Below are 26,036 nucleotides of genomic sequence, written 5' to 3' on the forward strand. Positions count from 1 at the left end.
ACCTGGTGATCTGCTTTCATAAAGATTACAGTCTAGGAAACCCTATGGGGCAGTCCTACTCTGTCATATGGGGTTATGAGTTGGCATTGACTATGAGTCAGAATTGACTCCACAGCATGCAAGTACAAACACAGGTCTGGCTGGGAGTAGAGTGCAGGCTCCTGGCTGAGGCTTGTCCTCATGTCCTCATATGCATGTGAATGCCTGGCCTTTGGGTCCCAGCTCCATTTGCAAACCTCCAGAAAGCACCCTTGTCTGGGCCACCTGTAGAGCCTAGGGGGTGCACCTAGCAGTGTGAACCATCCTTAGGAGGTGGTTCTGGGGAAGAGCCCTGGAGGTGGGCTGTAGCCATTTGGGTTGGGATTTCTGGGGCACCAGGTACCCAAAGTGTGGTCTAGAGGGGAGGTGTGTGTGGGCCCAGGTGTGCACATCCTTTTGGCCCTAAAAATGTCTCCATCTCTTGAAAGAGGGCAGTCAGAAAGTGGCCAGTGGGGGGCCCAGGGTAGAGACCCTAGAGGCCAGGTCTGACTAAGAAGTTAACTCCGAGAAAAAGAAGTTACATGCAAATGGAAATAAATACAGTCACTACTTAACCCGCCAGGAGCAATTTCCACATAGGTGCAATATAACCACCACTTACCGATTTAGCAAAAAATTGTGATTTTGCAAATATGGGAGTCAGGGAAGTGGGAGAGTCCATAGCAGGAAGCTGAGAGAGTCTGTCTCCTCCAGACACCCCCACCCAAATGTTTTTCCCTCAAAAAATAGCCAAAAGGAGACTAGAGGCACAAAATGTTTGTGATCGATCCATCAGTTGGCTGCTAACCTAAAGGTTGGAGGTTCCAACACACCCTGCATCTCCGCAGAAGAAAGACCTGGGGAAGTGCTTCCATAAAGATTGCTGTTAGGTGCCATTGAGCTGATTTCAACTTGAGCGACCCTGCGTGACAGAGTGGAACTGCCCGGTTAGGATTTTCTAGGCTGTAAACTTTATTACAACTATGAAAACCCTGCAGAGCCATGCTACTCTGTAGCACATGGGTTTGCCATGAGTCCTGGGCCAACTTCACGGCAGCTAACAACAACGAGCTGTATAAACATGTATATTTCCTTGTAAAAATACGGAAATCAAAACCAGAAGAAAAAACTAGAAGAGCTGGAAGTTGGTGCCACAGAGGGAGAGAAAGGGGTGGGGGTGGGGGCGGAGGTGGTTAGGGACTATAGTTTTCGTTGTCTTTTAGCAATTTTTTTTTAAATGAAGAATGTGTTCTCATTATACTTCAATTAACATAAAAATTAAAAAATAAAAGATGACTTTGGTGGTTGTGTCGACTATGATACCAGGGGCAGCGAGGTCAGCTGGAAGCCGTTGGGAGGGTACCCTGGGAGGGCGGCAGGACAGGGCCTGGGGATAAAAGCTTTTGTGGGGAGTGGGGATGTCAAGGTGGGACTGAGTGAGGAGCTGCAGGTTCTGGGACCCCAGAAGGCTCAAGTGTTAAGGGCCCGAGGGGTCAGGTCAGCTGAGGACAGGAACAGCACTGGGCAGGCAAGGCAGGCCCTGGGTGGCTGGCCGAGTGCGGTGTGGAAGCCGAGTCCTGCCTGGCTGTGGCTGCTGTGGTGAGGTGGCCGGGTGAGCGCCTCTGCCATTTTTCCGACCCTCACTCAGGACCTTCCTGACGGCGTGGGAGGGGTCGGGGTTCCCATGGCAACTGGGCAAAGAATCCCAGGAAAGAAGAAAACCATGAAGTCAAACCTGGCCCTAAAATAAAAATAGCCAGTAGTTGAGATTTTTAAGAATGAGGAAAAACAAAAACAGCATTTGGTACATGAGTCACACCGACATCTCCCAATCACCAGGATTTAGGCTCCAAATAAAGCGTCCGACTGAGGAGCCCTGGAATGGCGCCGGTGGTCAGGACGCTGAGCTCAGACCTCTCCTGCCAACCTCAAGTTTGGCTCTTCCCTATGGAAATATTTACCCTCCCAGCCCAGAGACAAACACCAGAGAAAGATCACTGGACTGGGGGCCAGGAGAACCCCGCAAGTTACAGCCCTCTTGGGTCCTCAGTTTCCCTGTCTGCAGGATGATGAAGAGGCGGTATTGAGTGGTCTCAAAGTCCCTTCCACCACCTACATGGTTCCTTGTGCTTCGGTGCGGAGAGGGCAGCAGAGGTCACTATGGGCATGCCCCCAGCACTTGGCCCATTTTCTTATGGCTTAGGGGTGTATTCTTTTGTCAACAAAGATCCCTGGGTGTGCAAACAGTTAACACACTCAGCTCCTGATGGAAAGATTGGAGGTTTGAGTCCACCAAGAGGCCCTTCAGAAGAAAGGCCTGGCAATCTACTTCTGAAAAATCAGCCACTGAAAACCCTGTGGAGCACGATTCTACTCTGCCACCCATGGGGTGGCCATGAGTTGAGGTCTACTCGACAGGAACTGGCTTGGGTTGGTTTCCTTTGTCAACAGATAACAGGGAGACACTGAACCCTGGGAGTGGTTCCTATGCAGAAGACAGAGTGTGTAAATTTGGGGGGGGGTGGGAATCCACCTAGCCTAGTAATTTGCAGAGGGCAAGAACTCTATCTATGGGCTGGGCTGGTCAGGGAGGCTTCTTGGGAAGGTGGGTTTCATGACTGGAGAATAGGATCAATGACCACCTGATGGGGCTGGTTCAGCAGAGGGTGCCCGGATGCAGGAGGACAGACCAGATGACCTCTTCAGAACTCCCTGCCCCACTCACACCTTCAGGACCAGCTTGGCAGTGACTTTCTCCACCGCTGGGCCTGACCACTCTGCTGCTTCTGCATATGCCCTTTCCCTACAACACCTGCACTTCATAACTTCCAGCATTTAAGGCAGGCATGCTTGGATGATGGGGGTGGGAAAGAACTGTAGTGCTGCAGGAGATGGTGGCCACCTTCTCACCCAACACAAGGGGCTGGAATCTCCTGGGCCCTAGGTCAGTCTCATGTCTGTGAACCTCACCTGGTGAGGGCATCTGGCCAAGCTGAGCACACCCTTGTTGTAAAGTTGCAGGTGCCACATTCACCTTGGACACTGACGTCAGGGCCTAGCCATGCTCAGAGACCCTGGTTTGAAGCAGGTACAAGAGTCCCTGGTCTGTATTGACAAGAGGCATGTAGCACAGTGAGTGAGAGGCTCTGGGTGGTCTGGAGCCAGACTGCCAGGGCTTGAATCCTGGTCCTGCCCCCTACAAGCTGAGTGACCTTTTTTAAAAAAATTTTTATTGTGCTTTAGGTGGAAGTGTACAGTGCAAATTAGTTTCTCATTCAAAAATTTATACACAGATTGTTTTGTGACATTGATAGCAATCCCGGCAATGTGTCAGTACTGTCTGCTTTTCCACCTCGGGTTTCCCATGTCCGTTCTTCCAGTTTTCCTGTCCCTTCCTGCCTTCTCATCTTTGCTTTTGGGCAGGTGTGATCCCTGTCAGAATGGTCAGTGCTGGTGCCAGGCGCCATGTAGTTCTGGGCTCAGGCTGGTGGAGGCTGTGGTCCTTGTGGTCCATTAGGCCTCTGGACTAATATTTCCATTGTGTCTTTGGTTTTCTTTATTCTCCTTTGCTCTGGATGGGATGGGACTAATAGATGTATCTTAGATGGCCGCTTGCAAGCTTTTCAGATCCCTGACTCTACTCACCAAAGTAGGATGCAGAACATTTTCTTTATGAACTATGTTATGTCAGTTGACCTAGATGTTCCCTGAGACAATGGTCCTTGGCCCTTGGAGCTGAGTAATCTTAAGCAGGTCCCTCGTGGAGCGTTGAACTGAGCAGTTTACTGCAGGGGCTGTTGACAGGAGTATGCAGAGGTTTGAGGGAACAACCCAGGATGGAGCAGTACCCCAGGACCCAGACAGTGGAGGTTGTTCCTCCTCTGGGCCTGAAGGGGCAAAGGGCGGGAGTGTGTGACAGGAACTGGTGACAGCAGTATCCTGTACCCCTGAGTTAAGGGCTGAGGATGGAGCTGTGGTCACAGGTGGAGGAAAGCAGCTCTGCTGAACCATGGCCAGCAGAGAGGGAGCCAGGCAGACACTCTGACTTCCCTGTCCTCCTGCCAGCCAGAGGACAAGACCAAGGTGGGGGGAGGAGGGGAGCTGATGACTTCCCCGTCCTCCTGCCAGCCAGAGAACAAGAGCAAGGTGGGGGGAGGAGGGGAGCTGACTGTAGAGTCAGCCCTCAGGAGACAGGGCAGGGTGGAGAAGGGCGCAGTGCAGAACTGAGGGCAATGACCAGCACACACAGCCTTTCTATGCCTCGGTTCCCTAACTTGTAGTTAAATAAATATGTGTATGTGTGTGTATGTGTGTATACAAGGAACCGTGGTGGTGTAACGGTTAAGCTCTTGGCTGCTAACCAAAAGGTTGACAGAACCCACCCAGCGGCTCTGTGGGAGAAAGACCTGATGAACTTCTCCTGTAAAGATTACAGCCTAGAAAACCCTATGGGGCAGTTCTACTCTGTCACATGGGGTCACAATGAGTTGGAATCAACTTGATGGCACCTAACAATAACAACAACAAACATATGTAGGGCAACCCCGGTGGCGTAGTGGTTAAGAGCTATGGCCGCTAACCAAAAGGTTGGCAGTTTGAATCCACCAGGCACTCCTTGGAAACTCTATGGGGTGGCTCTACTCTGTCCTGTAGGGTCGCTATGAGTTGGAATCGATTATCTGCAGTAGTTATAAAGTTGTCCTAAGCCCTGAATCAGCAAATGCTGAACCGTTGCTCCTAGGAGAAATAGAGGGTTAGGTTTCTGCAAGCCTCTGGTCACAACATTTTCGTCAAATGATCAATATATAATCTAATGTTTTATGTGTGTTTCTGTTTAAAGAAACCTTATCTAACATATATTGTTGATTCATTAACATTGAACTCACAGCCAACAGAGCTACAACTCGTGCCTGGACGCAGCTTAGCTAACATGTATTTTGCTCATACAGCACACCATAGCCTTCTCGTGCTTGGGAACACTAGACAGCATGTCAGCACTACGCTCAGGGGCCATTTTAACCAGCAAAATCACCAACAAAAGCACAAAAATATGGCACCGAATAGGCTGTGAGAAGGGTGCTTGTTTACAGCATGAGAGCTGAAACAGGAAGGCAGAGTATCAGCCTTATCTACCTCAGCCGGGAACGTGGACATCAGGACAAATGGTTCACAGCTCTGCTTGTGTCCAAGAATGACTACAAAATGCCACGAGTATTGATTTTGGAGTTACAGGTAAATTTTAGCAAGTAGGCAGATTTGCAAATATGGAATCTGTGAATAAGAGGGATTGACTATATATATAAAACATATATATGCATATATACTTACACACATGTATACATATACACACACACATACATATATATACACATATACGTACATATTTAAAAAGAAAAAACATTGTCATCGGGTTGATTCCAACTCATAGTGACCCGAAAGGACAGAGTAGAACTGCCCCATAGAGTTTCCAAGGCTGTGAGTCTTTACGGATGCAAACCGCCACATCTTTCTCCCGCAGCTGAGCACTTAACCACTGTGCCGCCAGGGATCCTACATATTCATATATGTAAACATATACAGTTGTCCCTCGGCATCTGCGGGGGATTGGTTCTAGGACCAAAGGTTGGTGGCTCAAACCCACCCAGGACCTCTGCAGGAGAAAGACCTGGCGATCTGCTCCCGTAAAGATTGTAGCCAAGCAAACCCTACGGGGCGGTTCTATTCTGTCACGTGGGTCCTGGGGTCCTATAAACTGAGAATCGACTGGATGGCATCTAACAAGAACAATAACTACATATATGTATTTAAAATATATATATTTTTAAATATAAATATACACACACAGATACATACACAGTAAAACCTGTGATAGCTAGAACCTGTGTAAGGCAGAAGCCTGTCAGACAGAGAAGGGAAACTCAAATATTTTCCACCAAAAGGAGTGATAGAAAAGTACTAAGACTGTACCCTGTTAAAGGTGGAAAACTTGTGTGACCCAGAAAAGCAAGGCAGTCCCACAGAGTTCCGGCTCTCACAGGTTTCACTGTATACATATGTATATAAAACAGTGCCTGGAGCATAATGTGTGATTTGTAAATGTTTGCTTTTACCCATATTGTCACCATGCTCCTATGCTTACTTGTCCCCTCCACCTAGGCCCTCAAGTTTCCTTCCTCCCTTTTAACCAAATGTATTCCCATCCATTTGGCGTTTTGGATTGGCCCTACTAATCAGTTCACACTAAGGGATACATAACTGATAAGGGCTTCAGGAGTTAGCTCTGCCTGGGGACACTTATGTTTTGACAGAAAACACAGCACCCACCTTTGTTGGCGCTGAAATTGCAGGTAAGAGGCTGGCACATGGTTGTAAGGTGGCTGTCCCTGCACTGAATAATAACAACCAGCAGGGAGCTATTTAGGAGCAGGGAGGCTTCCTGTGGTCTGCAATGTAGACAATGTTCCTGCCCAGGGACTGGGGCTGTGAGCATCTGCCTGTAGGGGGTGACAGAGCTAGACCCTTAAAGCTGGGCAAAGTGCTCCCAGTGCTCAGACAACGAGGGGCTCAAAGAGGGGTCACCTAGCCCCAGGTTACCCAGAAGGCTGGTGGTAAGGCCAGGATTTGAACCTGGAGTCCTGACCCCCTGCTAGGTCCTTCCTTTGCACCTCCCTCCACCGTCCATTCTAAGTGCACACCATTGAGTGGCCAGAGACATCCAGTGGGCGGCAGCCTGACCTCACCAGCTGGCCCTGGAGCAGCTCGACCTTTCAGCCAGAGGGGAATGTGTGACCCAGGAGAGGCTCCAAGCGTGACTCAGGCTGAGTGTGGGCTCTGTGGGGTGCGGAGGTCCTGTGCCCTGCTCCATCCGGTGGTCCTGAACCTCTCTCTGCGGCCACTGGACCCTAGCAATTACTCTCCCTGTTCCCGCCTATGGAGATGTCTCCCACGTGAGGCTCCAGGTGACCTCCAGATGCCTCTCCCCCGCCCCATAGCTGAGCCCCTCCAGGCCACTGGTCACGTGCTCTGGGACACGCGTGTGAGCTGACTGTTTATACAGTGTTTGCTCTTATTAGCAACAAGCCCCCCTCCCTTCCGCTGCCCTTTCACAGCAGAAGGGCGTCACACTAGGAGGGACTACAAAGAAGCTGTCGGCAGAAAACATCTAAAAAAAAGCTGGGGCTCAAGAAAGTATTTGGAAAACAAGCCCAGACTCAAGAAAGCGTCTGAAAAATACGCTTGGGCTCCTGAAAACATCCAAAACCCAAGCTGCGGCTCGAGGTCCCTCCCCAGCTCCTGGCTCAGCTGCACCACCCTACTCTTTGCTCCATGTGACAGGGTCAGTCCCCCTCTGCCACACCTCAGCCTTGGGAGCCTCCACAACCCCTGACACAGCCCCGCTCCAAACCAGCCCAGGTGCCGCAGACCCCAAGGCTGAGAGGAGGAGACGAGGGAGCACCAGGGATATTAGAAAACGCAGATGAAATCTTACAGCAGTACAGCTAAAAAAAGAGGGTCTTAATTTCGTGTGAGCGCATAGTTTTCTCGCCGTCCGAGCTTTCATTAGATTCCCCGAAGGGCCCGGTATTGGTCCGGAGAGACTAGATACTGCCATGGGAACCATCCCAAATTCTCAGAGGCTGACAACACAGTGAATTTTCAGAGATCCCACTGGTGGGAGACGATTTCCTGTCCCTATTGTCCTTCCCTAATACCCAGCTGCCCATCTACCTAAAAACAAACTAAACGACAAAACACGAGCACAACCAAGTTGTTTCACTGGTTTAGCCTTATGCGTGGCAGGACAGAGAATACTGGGTGTTTTACTAAGTGCCATCTCACTGAATCTTGTGCGGAAGAGGAAAGTGAGGCTCACACAGAGGAAGGGACTTAGGCTAAGTCACCCAGCGAGTTGTCTAGCTGAAAGCCAGGCTGAGATCTGAACCCAAGCCCAGCCCAGTACTGAGCTACTGAATCCAGCCATATGCAGGCTTCCCGACGGCTTCAGTTTTTAGCCCAAATATCTGTTTTGTGTTTTCGAGTTTTCATAGCATTTTCATTTATTTATTTGGCAAATACATACTGCGCACCTCCTATGTGCTGGGCATTGTTGTAGATGCTGAAGTTCTAAAAAAGAACCCGCTGCTGCCCAGTCGATTCTGACTCACAGCGGCCCCAAGTGGTACAGAGCAGAACTGCTCCGTGAGTTTTCTTGGTTGTAATCTTAACGGGAACAGATCGCCAGGACTTTCTTCCACGGTACTGCTGGGTGTGTTTGAACCATGAACATTTAAGTCAACTGTTTACAACACCCCGGAGCCTAGCTGGAGTTCTGGTGGTGACTAATACTGACATGTTGCTTGTCCTCACAGAGCTTATGCTTCTAATGTGGTAGATAGAAACTAAACCTGTAAGCAACAGACATTCAGGTATGAATTGTGATATAAACTATGAAGGAAGGGAATAGGGAGGATGGAGAAAAAAGGAGGGGATGGAGGAGGGCCAGGGCCTGGACTGTGTTGGGGCAAGTCAGGTGGCCAGGTGGCAAAATTTAAGGAGGCCTCACTCTCAGGGTCCTGCAACTGCTGGTCACTGACTCACGCAAGTCCTGGCCACACCCTCCTCTCCCTGGTCCCAGCCCCTGGTGGGGTGGGGTGGATGCATCCCTGAGAAGGTGATATTTGAAGGATGATAAAATGTCACCTGTAGGATGTGTGTTAGTGTCCTGTGGTTGCCATTAAAAATGACCACAAACCTGGTGGCATAAAACATCAGAAATGTATTCTGTGAAAGTTGTGGAGGCCAGGAGTCAGAAACCAAGGTATTAACAGGGTTGTGCTCCTTCCAAAGGCTCTAGGGGAGAATCCTTCCCAGCCTCTCCCAGCTCCAGGCATTCCTTGGCTTTTGGTGGCATACTCCAGTCTAAGTGTCATGGATTGAATTGTGTCCTCCAAAAATATGTGTTGTAAATCCTAACCCTTATACATATGGTTATAATTCCATTTGGGAATGAGTTTTCTTTGTTAAGAGGCCGTGACAGTGTAGGGTGTGTTTTAAGCTAGTCACATTTGAGATATAAAAAGAGCAGATTAGGACAGAGAAGTAAGCAAAGATGGGGGAAGATAGATGCCAAGCCACATGAAAATCATCAAGGAACCGAGGAACAAGGACCTTCCGCAAGAACCAACAGAGAGAGAGCCTTCCCCTAGAGCTGACATCCTGAATTCGGTCTTCTAGCCTCCTAAACTGTGAGGAAATAAATTACTGTTTGTTAAAGCTACCCCCTTGTGGTATTTCTGTTATAGCAGCAGTAAGTAACTAAGTCATCAGGCCTTCACCTTCACATGACCTTCCATTTTTCTCTGTCTTCTCCTCTTCTTATAAGGACACTTATCAATGGGTTCAGGGCCCACATGCATAATCCAGGATGATCTCAAGAGCCTTCACTTGACAAAGTCTGCAAAGACCCTTTTTCCAAATAAGTTCGCATTCACAGTCCTAGGGGTCAGAACGTGCGCATATCTTTTGGGAGCCGCCATTCAACCCACCATAGGAAGAGAGGGGAAGGTGTTTCTGACACAGGAGACAGCCTGAGGTAGGGAAGAGCTGGACCCTATAATTTCATTGGATCATACATGCTTAACAGAGGCCCTCAGGCAACAGACCTACTGAGTCCAATTTAGAATGAAACCCACAGTCATGGAATCTACCGGAGTGTACAAGCCCCACACATGTGGGCCTTGAGTCCCTCCCACTTCCCCTCCTCACTCTGTCTTAGGTGCTTGCATCCAGCTATACTGATCTTGCCGTTTCTCTTTCCCCATCTCAGGACTTTTGCACTTGCTGCAGCTGCTGCCTAAGGCTCTGCTTCTAGGCTCCTCATGGTTCTTTCCTCACTCCAGTTTAGGATCTGCCCAAATGCCATCACCTCAGACAGGACCCATGCAAATTAATATCTCCCACTGTTCTCTAGTCGAAGACTGCCATTTTGCCTGCAATGGGCTGTGGCTGATTGATGATCTAATAGGAGATGGTCCTGGACCCCCTGTAAGAAGGTACAAAGATTGCAGTGAGAACAGACATTTGATCCTGGGGATTTGTGGGGACACTATGGCCCTGTGTCTATGTCAGTCAGGATCCTGGTAGAAAGCAAAATTCATGCCTTGCTGGTTCCACTGCAGAGACTTCAATGAAGGATTCCATATTGAGTTGTGGATGAGGTTGTGATGGTTAAGATTGTATGTCAGCTTGGCTGGGCCATGATTCTCAGTGTTTATACATGATCACCCCCATGATGGGATCTGCTGTGAGTAGCCAATCAGTTGAAAGGGATTTTTCTTGGGTGTGTGGCCTGCATCCAAATATAAAAGAACGTTCTGGCTTTCGTTTGCTCTGAATCCTGCAACTGGCCCCTGACCTTGGGTTCTTGGGACTTGAGCTAGCAGCTTACCTGCCAAACTTGGGATTCATCAATCTTCACAGCCTGTGAGCAAGAGCCCTGCTCACCAACCTGCCAGTCTTGGGTTCGCCAAACCCTGTGGCTATGTGAATCAGGAGAAGCCTCTATCCTGATTCACGGACTTGGGACGTTCCAGTCTCTACAACCTTGTGAACTGTTTCCTTGATATAAATCTCTCTCTATATATATTTATATGCTTTACTGGTTTTGCTTCTCTAGAGAACCCAGACTAAGACATGGGTTAAGAGAAAAAACTAGGGATAGTGAGGTACCAGAGACCAGCAATGGTGGGAAGGTGTTACCATCCTTAGGGCTGAAGGGACCAGGGAGGAAAGATGTTTATGGAGCCTATAGGAGCTGGAGAAGTGGAGAGGATCGCCCAGCAGGAGCTGTGTAGGGAGCGACTACTGCCAAGATGGGGCATTGAGGCAGGGGGAGAAAGGGAGAAATAACCTGAACTCTTTCTCCTCCCACCTTCCAATTGTCTACCAGGGATTTCCATTGGTCTACCCAACTGGAAGCTAGCCAGCAAAGGCACTTGGGAGACACTGTCCTCAAGGTTAGCCTTCCAGGCCCAGGGAATGGTGGAGAATGAATTAAGGGATGCAAAGGGAGAAAAATCCAAGCAGGGACTGATGATGAGACAAAGCTTTACCTGAAAGAAAAGGTTCCTGATGGGGGATTCAGGGTCCATACCGGACTGGCAAGAGATATTCATGAAGCTTCTACAGACAATCAGGTCACCCTGCACCCCTGGTGGAAGATGCAGCTGCCTAGAAGGAGTTCTGGGGATGTCCCCACCACTGAGCCTGACTACAATTTTTTAGCATTTAAAAAAAAAATTGAGGTATAGTTCACATATGATAAAATTCACCATTTTAAACTGCACACATCAGTGGGTTTTAGTATATCCAGTATGCTGTGCATTGTGATCCATCACACGACCCAATTCCATAATATTTCCATCAACCCCAGAAGAAACCCTGAGCCTGTTAGCAGTTAAGGGCTGCAATATCTTTGCAATGGAATCACATTCAGCTTTGTGTCTTCAACAGGATGGGATCTGGTCCAGAGAAGATGTTCCCCAATTGTTTATTCAATGAACGAATGGATCTGTGGATGTGTGGATGAATGGACGGATGAATGATGACTGACTCGAACAAGCTCCTTTCACTCACTGGGCCTCGGTTTTCCCATCTGTTCACCAAGATGATGTCTAAGGGCCCCTTTTCTGCCGACATCTGGTAACTAACGTGACAGCAGCATCCCAGTATGGTTTGAAGACCTGCTTTCTCCGTCTGCCCAAATGAGACCATGTGTCAGTCATTGAAGCTGACTTCTGGGTTATCTAGGTGATTTCACCCTAGAGAGAATTGCTCACACTGTTAGTGGGGAAATCAGCTTCCACCACCTTGTCTGGAGTTGGTGCAGATTCCCCAGGGCCAGGCTAGCTGCACTCAAGGACTCTTGTGGCCAAGGTTCATAGTCAGACACAGACGGGTGTGACTCCAGAAGCAGAGACAGGAAATGACTTTTCCCAATACCTCTTCCACTGGAGCCTAAAATTCCATCATTTGAGATTTATTCCATTAGGTTCAGCATTGCCTTTGTGTGTGTGTGCGTGGGTCCTCTTTTTAAATGCCAAAAACCTTGGCAGAGTGATGGTGCTTGAAATAAAATTACTTTTGCTTTTTTGTAAGCCAGCCTCTGCATGGGGCTGGGGTGGTAATAGTGACATCAGCACAGCTACTGTTTATTGAGCATTTACTATGTGACACAAGGAGCCCTGGCGGTGCAGTGGTTAAGTGCTCAGCTACTAACCGAAAGATCAGCAGTTTGAATCCACCAGCCACCGCACGGGAGGGAGAAAGATGTGGCAGTCTGCTTCCATGAAGATTACAGCCTCGGAAACCCTATGGGGCAGTTCTACTCTGTCCCATAGGGTCAGTATGAGTTGGAATCGACTCAGGGACAACAGGTTACTACGCGACACACTCTGCATACATTGCTTACTTTAGCCCTATCCACAGTGCCTGTGAGATACTCATTTTGGCTTCATTTTATACATGAGGAGACTGAGCGGGCATTAGTGGTTCAACAGTAGAATTCCTGCCTTCCATGCAGGAGACATGGCGGCTGCAACAATGGGCTTAGGCATGATAACAATTGTGAGGATGGCGCAGGACAGGGCACTGTTTGTTCTGTTGTACCTAGGGTTGCTATGAGTTGGAACCGACTTGATGGCATCTAACAACAACAACAACATGCAAGAGACCCAGGTTTTTACTTCGCAGCCAATGTAAGGCCACTACCAGTCTGTCGGTAGAGGCTTGCGTGTTGCTCTGGTGCAGCATAGGTTTCCATAGAGCTTCCAGACTAACATGGACTAGGAAGAAAAGGCTGGTGGTCTACTTCTGAAAATCAGCCCAAATCTGTCTGATCCACACTCTGTCAAGGGTATGATGCAGGGTGAGGCAGCTTCTCTGTCATGCATGCGGTTGGCATGAGCCAGGGACTGACTTGACGGCAGCTAACAACAACTTGTGTCAAAAACAAAAGTACTTTTTTTTTAATAAATGAGGAAATTGAGTCACAGCGAGGCTAAGACACTTTCCCAATGTAACATAACTGAGCCTTTCCTGCCCACTTAACTGCTGTCCTACAAACCCCTTGGCTTGTGGGGTTTATATCTATTGGGTGAAAGAGATGGACGCTGAACGGACTCAGTGTTAAGCAGAGGCATAAACACCGTTCCAAGCGGGGAGGCGTGCTTGGGTGATCAGGAAAGCTGAGGAGGTTTATTCTAGCTGATCCTCAAAGGATAAGAAGGATTTTCACACAGTGAGAAGGAAAAAAGGCAATAAACACTGGGAAGGTTGCAGGAACCAAGACAAATCCAGAGCTTTCTCTTCGTTGGCATTGAGTTGGTTGGAGAATATAGTGGATGGAAGAAGAGGCGGTGAGCAGAGTGGACCAGATCATGGAAGGCCACAGTGTATGGTAATGAGGAGCCATTGAAGGTTTTTGCAAAGGGAGATTCTACGAGGTCTGTTTTACATTACTCCCTCTGCTGAGAAACTGTCACCGACCAGAGGGGGATAAGGAGACATGATGACTAAACACAATGTGTCGTCCTGATGGGATCCTGGACGTTACGGGGGAAAGGAATGGTATCTGAAGAAGTATGGAGTTTAGTTAATAGTAATGTACCAATCCTGGTCCATTAGCTGTGACAAATGTACCACAGGATGTTAGCAAGAGGGGAAACTGGATATGGGGTATGTGGGAACTCTCTGTACTGTCTTTGCAACTTTTCTGCAAATCTAAAACTACTGTCAAGTAAAAAGTTTATTTAAATTACATATATATATATATATATACATTCCCTCTGCAGGCAGCATGGAGGGTGGAGTGGAGTAGGGAGGGTCTGGGTGCAGGGAATGTGTCCACCCCCATATTAGCAGTGGGAGGACCCGTACTGGGTGGATGGCAGCAGGGCCAGAGGGAAGGGGGTAGAAGCGAGGAACACACAGACAGTAGATGAGACAGAACAGGACAACTGGTTGGAAGGGTGGGCTGAGCTGGAGGTACAGCTCAAAGGTGACGATCTAGTCCCGAGCACAGTGCCAGGCACAGAGGAGGCCTGCAAGAAGAGAAGGATGACCAACCTGGGGCAGCTTGGGGGAGAGGGGAAAATCCTACCCCAATACCACCTGAGCCTTCCCAGATTCTGATCCTAACAGCGGCTGCTCATCATGTGGCTAGATGCTTTATCATGATGCAGTCCAAACTATGGCGGTGAAGGGCCAGGTTTTGTTTTGTGTTTTTCTAATGTCTTTCCAGTCCAACATGGCTTGGCATTTTGGTCTATAACCTACTCAGCAACATGAGTGCACTGATCAGGTGCTTGGATGTGCAGCAATGTCAAATGCTTTAAAAGTTTCTGAACACTTGCCCTCCATTTCTATTTTTAGCTCCCTGCAGGCCAGTAAAAATACAGGTTGTGGACCAGAGCCAGGCTGCTTTGCAGTCCATTAGCCCCTTTAAGCCTCCCAACTACCCAAGCTTTAGGGGCTATGAGTCTCAATTTACAGACGAGAAAAGGAAGACTCAAAGAGGTTTACAACCTGCCCGAGGTCACATGCAGCTAGAGGATTGCAGAGACCGGGGATTGAACCTGTAGTCAGTCTGGCTCTAAAAGCAATGTTCCCACTTACTTCACATGACTCCACCATTTACTCAGACAGCCCTGACCTCTCTTCCTCCTGTCCTTCAGGTTGTTTTCAGTACTTCTTTACTCTTCTTCCTGGAAGGCCAAATCACGGGTTGCTGTGACTCAAGTAGAGGACAATGTGAAGAGGAGGGCCTGGAAGAGCTTTTGCCAGAGGTGACCTCACAGCGTCTCCCAGGGCCTGGGGCCAGAGGATGCAGGGAGTTCAAGGCCAGCAGAGACCTTGCCAACAGAGCCGGGGCACCCATCCTGACCGCAGGCAGATGGAGAAGGGAAGAGGTCACCTGGGGTCCCGCCTAAGGTCAGTCCCCTTAGTGGACCCAGGCAGCACTTAACATCAGCTACTCACAACAGAGAAATGTTGGAGCACCCACCACATGGACACGTGTGGAGGCTATGTGCGGAGATACTAATTTGTGTTGATTTTTGGCTGCTATGGAACAGTCAGGAGAATGAGAACTCCTTGGGTTTTCATTTTTCCCAGAGTTCCCTTCTATTCCGAGGCTAAAGCTGGGCTTTTGGGATCCCCCTCCTCAGGGATGTTTGCTGGGGTGAAAGAGAAGCAGACTGGAAACAACCTCCCTCCCAGGCCCCTAAGAAAGCTGAAGCTTACAGAGCAGATGAGCCAGGGAAGGAAGAGACGGTGCCTCTGGGGCAGGTGAGGCAGCAGTGGACTGGGGGAGAGTCCCTAGCTCTGGAAGAAGGGCTAGAGTCTGCAGGTGTAAGTAGTGTGTCTACTCCCTGGGGCAATGGCTTTACTCTGTGCCTTGGGAAGCTCCCAGGTTCTTCAAAGATTCATCCTTTCATTCACCAGTCACCATATACCTACTACGTGCTTGTACCCTGTTATGGATTGAATTGCAACCCTTGAAAATAGGTATTGAAGTCCTGGCCATCTGCACCTATGAATATTATCCTGTTTGAGAATAAGGATTTCTTTTATGTTAATGAGGTCATACCAGAATAAGGCAAGTTCTAAACCTCATTACTTCTGAGTTATAAAAAGTAGAATAGACATAGAGACACACTCAGGGGGAAGATAGATGTCAAGACACCTCAAGGAACCTCGAGGATTGACGAGAGTCACCAGAAGCTAGAAGACAGACTCATAGAGGGAACTGGCATGGCTGCGACCCTGATTTGGACTTTTAGCCTTGCAGTGCAAAGGGTTTCTCTTTATATATGACTTTACTGGCCCTGGGTTTATAGTTCTGCCAAGATGATTTGCTGGGCCACAATCTTGCAAATGGATTGGGCAGTTTACTATATAAATAAGGTGTGTAAAACCCCTGCAAAGATTCGTCAATTACTATGCAAATTAGGTGACTTTGGCTTACCAAGGGAATTAGTCAGTTTGTGGTCTTGGTGGGAGGAGCAGGCATATAAGAGAACAAGTTCCACAAAGTTTAAGGCATACTTCACTACCATCAAGAAGAAACACCTGGAGTAGAGCGTATCCTTTGGATTCAAGGTCTCTGTGCTGAGAACCTCCCAAACTCAGGAGACAGGGAGAGCTGTAACATTGAAGATGGCCTGAGACAGTGCAAGGTGCAGTGGGCTTGCCACTCATGGAGAGAAAGGACTGAGTGCCTTTGAGCAGGAGGCTTGCTGGCAGAGTGGTGTACCTCTAAGCACTTGTTGTCAGAGCTCAAGAGCTTTAACACTTGCCCGAGCAGGGCAAAGGCTAACATGGTCAGCAACGGGCTGAGAGCTGTCTTGGTCGGAAGCTAAGAGGAGGCCAGCATGGCGGACAAGGAGCTGAGAGCTGTCTTGGCTGGAAGCTGTCCTGATTGAAGAACTGTATCCTGTCTACTGACTTCTTGTTACTTCCAAGTTGATTCTGATCCTGAATTGTAGCCTGTTACCTCCCTAAGAGGCCACATAATTGTGAATATGGTTTGTGAGTTCTGTGCGTTCATTGCAACAAAATATCGAATCCGACAGAGAAGCAGAGATCGCCACAGGGAGGACGGCTGGTGTCAGAATCCATTAAAAGTTGGAGAGTGGAGGTATGTCTGACGTCTACCTCAGTGGAATCAGCTTTGGGCTGATGGTGATTCTCATTATCCCCCTGAAGTTAGAAGAGGCCTGGCGCTACTACCTTAGAAGCCTCCAGAACTGTGAGAAGATCAACTTCTGTTGTTAAAAACCACCCAGTTGTGGTATTTCTGTTACAGCAGCACTTGGTAACCAAGGCACACCCATTTAGGTTCTGGGGTTACAGCGGTAGGTAAGACAGACTTAACAGAAAATAAGACCGCAGTTCTTGCCCACTCCATTTCACAGAGTAAGATTCTATCCTTCAGCTCCTGGCAGGGACTGTCTGCCTTCCCTGAACCTTCCCCTCTGGCCCCTGCTTGCCTCGCCTATTCCACAGGCGAAAGACATCCCCTTGCTCAAAACCTCTCAGTGGCTCTGTTCTAGCAAAGGTTAAAGTTTCTACTCCACGTCAGAGCATGAGAGGCCACTCAAATGGAATAAATTAAATCTATGGGTGTACTTTTCCTTTGGTTCTCTATAGCTGGTCCTAGCTCCTACCCTTCCAGCACGTCCTTCCCGCAGGAGTCAGGCTCTGGAAACACATAACCACTCCTTACTATCCACTTTCAGGTCTCCATGCCCTTTGTGATACTGCTTGCTCTGCCCTGAATGATTTTTGGATTTTCTGTTTCTCTGTGTAGTGACGTCTTATTAATGTCCCAAGGCCCAGTTGACATGCCACCTCCACTGTGGAGCCTTCTCTGAATTCCATGGTCAGGATGAATGCTTTCCTACCCTCGGTTCCCAGGAGACTTGACTTACACGGACTCACTATAACCTCCTCACTTTCCCACATCACCTTCCATTTCTTCTGCAAAGCACGCTGCTGGTAGGCTACTCTCTAGCTGGCTCTCACACTTCTCCCACCAGTTTACAGTCTGCTCACCAAGGCAGTGGTTCTCCAACCTGTTTATGCCAGTCGTTATTGACATTGCCCAGGATAACAGATTTGCAACAGGCTTAAAGAATAACCAGTTCAGACTGGAGCAGGAGAACAAAGGGTCCAGAAGAATGGCTCCAGGAAAGAGGGACCTAAGGTTACCTGATGTAGTTAATTTGGTGGAAATATGTGTACAGTTATGACAGAAAGGTGGGGGCTGAATTAATTATAGGCTCAAAGAAAATAAACAAATGGGAGGGGAAAAGCAATTACTCACTCCTAAAAACAAAAAAAGTTGTTCAAACAAAGGAAAATGTAAACATAGCATGCTATTGGCTCAGCTGGGAACAATATTTATATAATTGTAATCATGTCAATACTGAAGACAGATTTCACTAAGAATTGTGACGCAACTATATTGAAAGGATGGGCATTAGGGAAGTGTGGGGGGGGTGAGGAAGACGTATGAGAGCTAAATTGTCATCTTTGATAGTAAATGGTTAATGTCTGTTGTGCCTTGAATTGTTTACCCCCCAAAATATGTATTTTCATCCTGGCCCCTACACCTGGAGCCCTGGTGGCACAGCGATTAAGTGTTCGGTTGCTGATCAAAAGGTTGGCAGTTTGAATCCATCAGCACTCCTTGGAAACCATATGGAGCAGTTCTACTCTGTCCAATAGGGTGGCTATGAGTCAGAATCGACTCGAAGTCCACGGGGTTTTTTAATGAGTTTTTATACCTATGGCTATGATCCTGTTTGGAAATAGAGTTTTCTTTGTTATGTCAGTTAGGTCATATCTAGAAGGATGGGCCCTAAACCTAATCACTTCTGACTTATAAAAAGAACAGAATAGACAGAGAGACATCCAGAGGGGGAAGACAGACACCAAGGAAAGCCAAGGAACTGCTGAGACTACTGACAAGGAAGGACCTGCCTCTAAAGTCTCCTTCTGAATTTGGACTTCTAGCCTCCTATAATGTGAGAAAATAAATTTCTGTTCTTTGAAGCCACCCACTTGTGGTATGCTATGTTAGGCAGCACCAGGTAACTAAGACGACGTCTAAAATTGGAAAATCAGTAATTTGAATCATAAGCTTGTCCTACAGAAACATGCAGGTAAGTGCACTCCAACAAGTGTTGAATATGCTCGCCTTTGGGGGATGGCGAGGGACTGTTTTTGTTATAAATTTTATGGTACTATTTTCTTTTTTCAAACTAAGCACATACGCTGCTTTGATTAAAATTAAACTTAAAATTAAAAAATTTTAACAGTAGATAAAAAAGAAGTTGACTGCTGTTGCTCCCAAATAGCAGATGCTGACATTCACGGCCCCCTCCTACTGGGGAAACGGTAGTAGAGCCAGGCTGAGGGAAGCAAGCCTCAGCTCTCTTGGGCCGTCCATTCCCCAGGGAAGGGTATCTGCAGAATCTGCTCAGGCAGAGCTGCTGTGTCTGGGCATGTGTCATTGTCATGCCTTTATATTCCAGTTCGCAGACTGGGAAGCATTATAAACTAGCACCTGAAGAAGCGACCCACCTTATGGCAGGTGGTGACAGGAAGCTTGGGATGCACTTGTGAGCCAGGGTTAGGGCTTATTCCTCTGAGACTCAGACACTTCCAGTAACCATCGTTCCCAAGTGTGGTTTTTTGAAGACTATTCTTTTCAAATTCCATGGGCAGCCCAGACTGATTCGTCCGTCTAGGAATTTGAGGGGCCAAAAGCAGAAATAACATTTTAGAGGAAAAGGAGGATCAAAGCCAACAGGCTTTTTACAGAGCCGATCCAGGTCTTGCACTTTGAGAATCACACCTCATTAACGGAGGCCCAAACCTCACCAGGTTAGTTTTTAACAAGCTGCCCTTTGGCATGCTCTGGACTTCTGGCAACTTTTTCCAGGCAAGCTGCTGTTTCTCCTGGGGCTGGGAAAAACCCCAGTGACTCCAAAGCAGGACCCAGGCTCCATCAGACAAGTGCTCTTGTGGTTTGTCTGCCTTCTCTCTCAATGCCCTTTTCCCTTTAAAACAACTGTTTAGATTTCTCTAATGCATTATAGTTCATAAACCACCCCATTTGACCTATGCAACATCAACATGGAATGGACAAGGATTATTGTTTCCATTTTACAGGTGGGTAAAACTGAGGCCCAGAGAGGTTAAGGGACTTAGCTTAGGTCACGAGTAGAAAAGGTAGATCTGTGAATTGAACCCAGGTCTCCTGAGTTCTTGACCAGGACTCTTTTCCTAACACCAGGCATCTCTGAAGGTGCCAACCCCAGGTATAGTGGATATGTTCCTGTAACACGGCATAGCACCTAGGCTAGCTCACCTGCCTGCCTTCCTCAGGTAAAGCCAGGTCTTCACGTTCCCAGGCCTCTCAAGCTCCTGCTTTCTTCCCAACGTTGGCCTCTTTCCTAGAGCCTGGGTTTCAGCTATAACCATCAACTGGACAGAACCTGAAGTTAACTCACCTAAAGGTAAGTGAATGCCTCTCAGTCCCTCACAAGTCAGAGTAGAGAGAGCTCTGATTTGATGTGAGGTACAAATCCTGGTCGGCTACTGTCCAGCTGTGGCCTTGGAAAAATCATTAAGCCACTCTGGGCCTCAACATCCTTTTCTCTGAAATAGGCACAGTAATTCCTATCTTAATAGGTTTTTATAGACCAGATAACCGAAATGATTTATCAGCCATACAAATAAGAAGGATTATCAATAACACCAGCAATAGTAATAACTGCCTTGGACCCCCAATTTTTCTCTGGAGAATGCATTATTTTGCATTTCTTGCCCCATTTCACAGGTGGGAATACTAACACTCAGAGACAGTATTTGACTTACCCAAGGTCACACAGTGAGTTGGTGAAAGGTTCTGATCTAGAGCTTAGCTTTGTTCATGTCCAAGGTCAATGTTCTTCCACTGACCAGAAGTCAAAATATTTGTGTCCTCATGTAAATGCCTGTCTTGTGCCTGGGTGAGTCCACATCTCTCAGACTTCAGAGAGTAGCTAATAAACTCTTTCATAAAAACAAAGTTATATTTCTGAGGATGCTTTTGGTTGCAAGTAACAGAAGTCATCACTAAAACAAGAGGAAAACATATATCCCGTAACAAGCAGTCCGGTGGCTCCAGGGTGGGTGAGTTCAAGGCTCAATGCCACCATTAGTGAGCGGCAGGGCGAACATGGCCGGTCCAGGTGATTCACAGGTAGGGCCAAGCTCAGTGAAGCAGAGGTGTGTTTTCTGCCATGTGTCTCTTCATATTAGTGAGGAAGCTTTTCCAGAAGCTACCCACCCACTAGTTGACTTCCCCTTACATCTCATTGTCAGCAGCTGCAGCACACGCCCAGACCATACTCATCACTGGCAAGGGGCAGGCAACTACCAAGTTTGGCTTAGGCTTAAGCAGTCAATATCTGCCCCTGGGGTGGGCGTGGAGCTGGACTCCCCTTCCAGAACTCAGGAGAAGGTGAACATCTGAACAAAATCAGGGCTCTGGCAATAATCCAGAGTATCTGTCTCCAGTAGAACTTTTTGCAATGATGAAATGCTCTGGATCTGTGCTCTACAATAGTTACCGCACTGGACATGGCAGGTCTAGAAGGTGTATGTGAGTGTACCTGTGTGTGTGCATTTGTGCATGCTCATGCATGTTTGTGGCTATTGGATAGGCAGCTGGGTGTCCACCACAGAGTTAATGGCATCTAAAAAAAATACCTATACTTTGAATAAGAAATAATATCTTAAAAGACAGAAGATCTAATGGTGAAATTCCTGACACTGAGATGGGCCATGGGGGAGAGTTGCAGGGAGGACCATAGACCACCAATTATCACAACTCCGTGGAAGAACAGACAACCCCATCATCCTCCTCTCCACCCCCAAAATGCAAAGAAAGACTAGTTGCAGGTTAAATGCTAGAGAGTAGAGGAGGGAGAGGAAAAACTCCCAGCAGGCCCAGGTCAAAAAAAAAAAAAAAAAGCAGTGGAGAATTGAATCTGGCCCAGGACCTCAGAGGCGAAGCCACCACTAAGGGGGAAATGGCTGCACCCCTAGGGCTACCACAGCAGAACCCCAGGACAGAGGGACTGAGGTCCTGAAGACCTGCCTTCCCGTGGGCTTCCTGTCTTCCCCTTTCCCTCCCCCAGGAATCCTCCATTCTCCTTTCTATCCTTTCCACCCTCCTTTTCCTCTCCTTCTTACCTTTCACCCTTTCCAGCCCCTGCCTTCTCGCCCTCGTCCCTCTGCCTTTCCTTACCTCTTTCTCCCTCACTTCTCCATCCCTCCCTTCTGGCTCCCTTTTTCACTCCCCACTCTTTTCTTCTTTACTTTTCCTCATTCTGCCAGATTTTAAACCCTGGTCAAAAAGCTTTTCCAAAACCTTTCTCTTTCCCTAGTTTGCCAAATCTTCCAGGCCCTGCTCCTTTGCCCAGCTCCTGCCTCTAGCTCAGCCCTGGCAGGGGATCCTCTCGTGGAAGAGGAGCCTTTCAGAGACACGATCAATCCTCAAACCCCAAGTTAGGAATCTGAGCAAGGGAACCCCGGCCCCCAGGCAGGCCTTGGCAGGGTTGGAGGAATGATTTGGGAGAGGAAGGGGACTTTCTGTTATCGGGGCTGTCGAGTTGACTCCAACTCATCATGACCCCATGTGACAGAGTATTACTGCCCCGGAAGGTGTTCTTGGCTGTAATCTTTACATAAGCGGATCACCAGGTCTTTCTCACATGGAACCAATGGGTGGGTCCCAACTGTCAACATTTCAGTTAGCAGCTGAGAGCTTAACCAGCTTCCTGGAGCTCCTCAAATCACTCTGTGCAGCAGGAGCGGTGGACAGCTGGGGCATCCCATGGAGAAGATGGACCAGGAATGCCAGAGGTCACCCATTTCTGCGTGGCCTGGGGTTCTCAGGTAGCCCACAGCGACATGAGATAGATTAAGGCCTTAAGTCTGGATCTTTGAACCAAAGGAAGAGCCATGGGTTCTCAGTAAGGAGGGTGGAAGCAGCTGAGATGCTACCCCATGCACTCTCCTTGTTGGCCTGAAGGTTTTCAGAAGAGGATAGCATTTGCAGGGTCACCTGCCTCGTTCTACATATGGAACTCCTGGGCCAGGTCATACTGTGAGCGAAGCCCTGGGGGTCTTTTCCTTGCTTCTCGAAGGCTGGCTAGACGTGGGGAACCATAGGTCCCCCATGTTCTGGAAGGCAGGTTTTCCTGACCTGAAATGGCTGCTATCTGAGGGCTTCCCATAATTTCTGAAACCTGGGGATCCCAGGACTGAGGGCCTCAGCAGCTCTTGGGAAGGAGGAATGACTTCATCAGAATTCTTTCCAGGTTCTTGTCTTGGTCGTATTTGTAAGGGCAAAATGCCATCGCCCAGACCTTATCCAAAAGCCCAAGTGGCTTTCATCTGGGACAGAAAGGGGCTTCTACTCTCCAGGAAAATCGTCTATCCCAAGTCATAAACGGCCTGGGTAATCCTACCTCAGCGTACCCGAGCTATAAATGCTGGCTTTGTTCAGGGAAGGGGCCTGGTAGAGGTATCAAGTCTGAGTGAAGTGATTGCTTTCCCTCCTGGGGTCTGCGTGGGCGGGGGACACCAGTGTTACCATGTCAAGCAATGCAGCCCACCCAGGTGGCAGTGTACGGGGCTATGACCCCCATGGGTCCTGAACACACATAGATAGGGTTGGGGAGCACGGCCCAGGCTGTAGGGTTTCATCGTAAACACCCCTGTGCGCCTGCCAGAAGACCACCTCACAGAGCAAGCACTCCCTAGCTCCTGTGGGCCCTTTGCAGGCCCTCCAGGTTTTCCCCAACTCCTTCTTCCCCTCCCTGCCCTCAGCCCCAATACTGATCCTCCAACCCTTCGGTCACAAGGCAGGACCCCATACCCCTCTAGCTCCTTGATTCTGCTTTAACCGTCTCCTTCTCATCTGCCTCCATGGTCCTCAGAGTCTAGCAAGGCCCATGTCAATAGCTGCCTCTTCTGTGAAGCCCTTCCAGATTTTCACCCAGAATTGAGCAATTTCCCCTCCCTCTCAGACAACCCATTTGTAAGAAAGAACAAATCAGAGTCCGCCTTGCTTTAGAGTTCACTGTACATGTCTATTGTCTCACCAGCATATCTCTGGAATCCGCTCTCCCAGCACCCCCAACCCAGGACCAAGCACAGTGACCTGTCTGAACTGGGTGCTCAGTCTCCTGGGTGAAGACTCTCTCCCTTTCAAGATTTTGGATCACTGTAGTAACGATCCTAGTTGCTGTCCAGTCACCTCCGACCCATGATGACCCCATGTGTGTCAGAGCAGAACTGTGCTCCATAGGGTTTTCAATGGCTAATTTTTGGGAAATAGATTGCCAGGCCTTTCTTCTGAGGTGCCTCTGGGTGGTCTCAAACCTCCAACCTTTTGATCAGTCACTAAGCACATTAACAATTTGCACCACTGTTCCACTCCTATAACTTCCTATATGCCTGGATAGAGGCTAAGTATCTTTCCAATAACCCTATGAAGTAGGTACCAAAATCACCCCATTTTACAGGTAAAGCAACTAAGGCACAGAGATGTTAAGTAACCTGCTCAGAGCCGCACAGTCAGTAAGTGGCAAAGCCAGGATTTAATTCTGGCCAGCCTGAGTCCAGAGTCCACGCCCTTTAATCTCCCCGCTCTCCCCGGTCAAAACGGTTATGAACATGGGGTCTGACTGCTGAGGTTTGAGTCAGGGCTCCATCTTCCATAACTGAGTGACCTTGATGAGGTTATTTAACTCTCTGCACCCCAGTTTCATCGTGTGTTATAGGGGTTACAATAGTACCTTCATCACAGGGTTATTATGAAAATTTGGGGCAAGGGCGGTGTGAACGGCTTTGCACAGCGCTTGGCATGTGGTGAGTGTGCTCAGAACAGGGCGTGGTGCTTCCTACTCCTACCAGAATCACATAGCATCAGAATGATCTCTGCCATCAGCATGCAGGCCCCAGGCATTGAGATGCAATCGCAGAAGGTGCCTGGTGTACTCACATAGAGCAAGCCCAAGTATAAGGGTCATCCCTCCTGGCACCCTGGCAAGACCTGCCCAAGTAACAGGCAGGGGGCAGGGGGCAGGGGGCAGGGGAAGACCAGGGCCAGCCTGCCACCTGGCACCTTCCAGTCTCATATATCCCCAAACCAAAAAATCAAACTCATTGTCATTGAGTCTATTCCAAATCATGTTGATGCCACGTGTTACAGAGTGGAGCTGCTCCGTTGGATTTGCTTGGCTGTAATTTTTATGGAAGCAGGTCACCAGATCTTTCTTTTGCATCACTGCTGAATGGGTTCAAGCACCAACATTTAGGTTAGTACATACCCATTGTCATTGAGTCAATTCTGACACACATAGTCATCCTACAGGACAGAGTAGAACTGCCCGCATAGGGTTTCCAAGGAGCAGCTGGTGGATTTGAACTGCTGATCTTTTGGTTAGCAGCTGAGCTTTTAACCACTGTGCCACCAGGACTTCTTTAGGTGAATAGTCAAGAGCAAACAATTTGTGCCACCCAGGGGCTTTCACACCTCCCAGCACCCCAGAAATAACCCACCTTCACTCTCACAGAGCCACAAGGGCAAGATTCCAACTTCAGGGAAAAAATAACAGAAAGCAATGGACCAAAACAACACCCTGGAGACAATAGGATTGCCGTCAGAGGCCCTGAGTGGCAAGGTTCCTTGATACCTTTTATGAAAGGAATCAGCCACTGCAACCCCAGGCTAACTCTTGTCTCTCAAGTCTGCCCTGCAGCAGGGGAGCTGTAAGCTTTATAGCTGTTATACCTGCTGCTTTGTAACTGGCACTGTGTAAACAGGATGCATGTGTGAAAACAAGGCCTGGAGATCATGAGAAAACATGAAAAGAGCTGTTGTGTTAGGCTGGTGGCATAGTGTGTATGTGTGTGTGTTTCCAGAAAACTCTTTAATGGTGTTGTTATACCATCATGCCCCCCATAAAAAACAAAACACTGGAGTTAAATAATGTTGGTTCAGACACATTTGCTGTTTGCCAGTGCACCACTGTTATTCCGTCTTCTGGGCAAATAATACCTCCCCCTCAACCCCTCATTCAGCCCATGGGGCTCTGGAGTTCTGGGATGGGCCCTGGCCCTTACAGCATCAGATCCCCGGGGCCACAGAGGGTGGCTCGGAGGAGCATATAACCCCAGGTAGCCCAGTGAGACTCCCTTCTGGACTTGTGTTTGAACAGCTGGGGATGGCGTGAGCCTTGAGTTGCCAATGGCCATCACCTGGAGAAGCCTGCCTGAGACCGAAGTCAACACCAAGAGCTGGGTCAAAGACAGCGAAGGGAGTGGGGTACTGGGAATATTATCTGAGCCTGTGAATGCAGGCACGCCTGAAGTGAGGTCTCTTCCTGGGTTTT

Source organism: Elephas maximus, chromosome 13 (assembly GCF_024166365.1).
Source record: "Elephas maximus indicus isolate mEleMax1 chromosome 13, mEleMax1 primary haplotype, whole genome shotgun sequence".
NCBI lineage: Eukaryota > Metazoa > Chordata > Mammalia > Proboscidea > Elephantidae > Elephas > Elephas maximus.